This window comes from Mandrillus leucophaeus, unplaced genomic scaffold, assembly GCF_000951045.1.
Source record: "Mandrillus leucophaeus isolate KB7577 unplaced genomic scaffold, Mleu.le_1.0 Scaffold42, whole genome shotgun sequence".
Classification (NCBI taxonomy): Eukaryota; Metazoa; Chordata; class Mammalia; order Primates; family Cercopithecidae; genus Mandrillus; species Mandrillus leucophaeus.
In genome coordinates, this window is record NW_012104476.1 from 3,237,992 (window position 1) to 3,241,007 (window position 3,016).

At 43.3% G+C, this 3,016-nt stretch overlaps 1 protein-coding gene across 1 annotated transcript in view; it reads right to left on the reverse strand.

Annotated features, from left to right (window-relative positions):
* CALN1 (calneuron 1) overlaps positions 1-3,016 on the reverse strand; it is a 722,396-nt gene that overhangs the window by 617,456 nt on the left and 101,924 nt on the right. The gene's annotated exons all lie outside the window — the stretch shown is intronic.

Below are 3,016 nucleotides of genomic sequence, written 5' to 3' on the forward strand. Positions count from 1 at the left end.
AGACAGACAGACAGACAGACAGCGCTAAAGTTCGCTTCAGCCCTGAGCCTCACCCAAGGCTGCAGTGAACTATGATAAGGCCACGGCACTCCAGCCTCAGCAACAGAGCAAGACCCTGTCTCAAGAAGAAAAGAAACAAGTAAATTTTAGAAACCATGTCGATAGGGTCACCCTAAAAGGATGCAGGAAGACATGGTCTTTGTGAGACTGGGGCAGATCGCTGCAAAGAGAGCACAGCATAGTGACAGAGAAGCCACAAACAAGAAAATAAGGAGAGAGGAATGAAACATCCAGCAGCAGAATAAAAATGCACATCAGAGGCAATAAAGACTCGATGTTTTCCTGAAAAATAGTTTTGATGTAAGAGAAAAACTAGAAGAGCTCTCCCAGAATGCAGGCGGAAAGCACAAAGATATAAACACGTTGATAAATGTGTATTAAATTATGCAAAGAATGAAGATGCAACCTAAGAATTATAGGTGTTCCTTGCTTTTACACTGTTGGTGAGAGTGTAAATTCATTCAACCATTGTGGAAGACAGTGTAGCGATTCCTCAAGGATAGAGAACCAGAAATACCATTTGACCCAGCAATCCTATTACTAGGCATACACCCAAAGGATTATAAATCATTCTACTATAAAGATACATGCACATGTATGTTTACTGCAGCACTATTCACATTAGCGAAGAGCTGGAACCAACCCAAATGCCCAGGAATGATGGACTGGATAAAGAAAATGTGGCACATATATACCACGAATACTATGCAGCCATGGAAAACAATGAGTTCATGTCCTTTGCAGGGGTATGGTTGAGCTGGAAGCCATCATTCTCAGCAAACTAACACAGGAACAGAAAACCAAACACCCCGTGTTCTCACTTACAAGTGGGAGCTAAATAATGAGAAAACATGGAAACAGGGAGGGGAACATCACACGTCGGGGCCTGTCAGGGGGATGGGGGCAAGGGGAGGGAGAGCATTAGGACAAATAGCTAGATAACGGGTGGATAGGTGCAGCAAACCACCATGGCACACGTATACCTATGTAACAAACCTGCACGTTCTGCACATGTATCCCAGAACTTAAAGTAAAATTTAAAAAAAAAAAAAAGAATTATAGGTGTTCCAAGAAGTAAGCCAAACCCATAGGAGAGAGGCAATCATAAGAAAAATGCAAACCTTAAGTTTCTTTTCTGAACTGATTAAAAAGTATGAAGTTCAAAGTGGATCACAACTTCCCGCCGAAATTGATGATAAGAGACTTACAGGTAAATATGTGCTAGTAACATTTTTTAACATTATGGGTGAGGGGGAAAAGAATCACTGCAATGTACAAGCAAAACAAAACAGAAATGCAAGCCCCTTGGATGGACCCTAAGAGGAATCAAAGCTGCAAGTGTTGGAGACAAGTCCTTCAGCTGATGGGAGCATTGTCCCTGGGCATTTCTAGCTGTGACCCGGGGAGATCAACAATAGGAATTTTTCTGTCAGTACAAGATGTTCATGGTAGAGGACCGTCTTAATGATGAACAATGAGAAAGGGAGAAAAATGACAGCCGTCAGGCAAGAAGTTAAGAGAATCTGGGCGCACAGACATGTGAGAAACACCTCTGCAGAGTCTGGGAGGCTTAAGTTTCCAAAGAGTGAGTGACAGACTGTCAGAAAAATGCTTCCTGCTGACTGTTATTAGAAGCGCATTTTTTTAATTTCAATTTTTTTTAGATTCAGGGGGTACATGTGCAGGTTTTTTACATGGGTATATTGTGTAATGCTGAGGTTTGGGGTACAATTTTATCCATCACCCAGGTAGTCAGCATAGTACCCCACAGGTAGTTTCTCAACCCTTCCCCACCTCCCTCCCTTCCTCCTCTAGTAGCCCCCAGTGTCTGTTGTTTCAGTCTTTATGTACACGTGTACTCAATGTGTAGCTCCCACTTACAAATGAGAACATGCAGTATTTGGGTATCTGTTTCTGCGTTAGTTCACTTAGGATGATAGTCTCCAGCTGCACCCATGTTGCTGCAAAGGACAGGATTTCTTTTTTTTTTTTTCTTTGAGATGGAGTCTCCCTCTATTGCCAGGCTGGAGTGCAGTGGTGTGATCTTGGCTCACTGCAACCTCCACCTCCTGGGTTCAAGCGATTCTCCTGCCTCCGCCTCCCAAGTAGCTGGGACTACAGTTGCACGCCACTACACCTGGCTAATTTTTGTATTTTTAGTAGAGACGGGGTTTCACCATATTGGCCAGGATCTCTTGACCTCATGATCCACCCACCTCGGCCTCCCAAAGTACTGGGATTACAGGCGTGAGCCGCTGTGCCCAGCAGGATTTCATTCTTTTTAATGGCTGCATAGTATTCCATGGTGTATGTGCATATTTTCTTTATCCAAATCCACCATTGATGAGCAGCTAGGTTGATTCCATATCTTTGCTATTGTGAATAGTACTGCAGTGAACATAAGGGTGCATGTGTCTTTTTGGCAGAACAATTTACTTTCCCTTGGGTCTATATTCTGTAATGAGACTGCTGGGTGAAAGGACACTTCTGCTTTTAGTTCTTTGAGAAATCTCCAAACTGCTTTCCACGGTGGTTGAACTAATTTACATTCCCACCAACAGTATATGAGCCTTCCCTTTTCTCTGCAGCCTCATCAACATCTGTTATTTTCTGACTTTTTAACTAGTGTGAGGTGGTATCTCATTGTGGTTTTGATTTGCCTCTCTCTGATGGTTAGTGATGTTGAGCATTTTTTCATGTTTGTTGGCTGCCTGCACATCTAGAATGTGACACCCGGAGAGCAGGCCCTATGGGATGCCGTCTTCACTTCTGTCCCCAGCAGCTGGTGCAGATGGTCCTTGTATAACTGCAAGTATAGGACCCCATCCTACCTCCAAGGAATTGTTCTGGGAAGGGACAGAGCAGGGAGTCTTTACAATGAGGAGAAGAAAAGTCCTGTCTGAACATTTGTTCCTGCCCAGTAGAGAGAATAAGCAATGATTTCACAACTTATTTT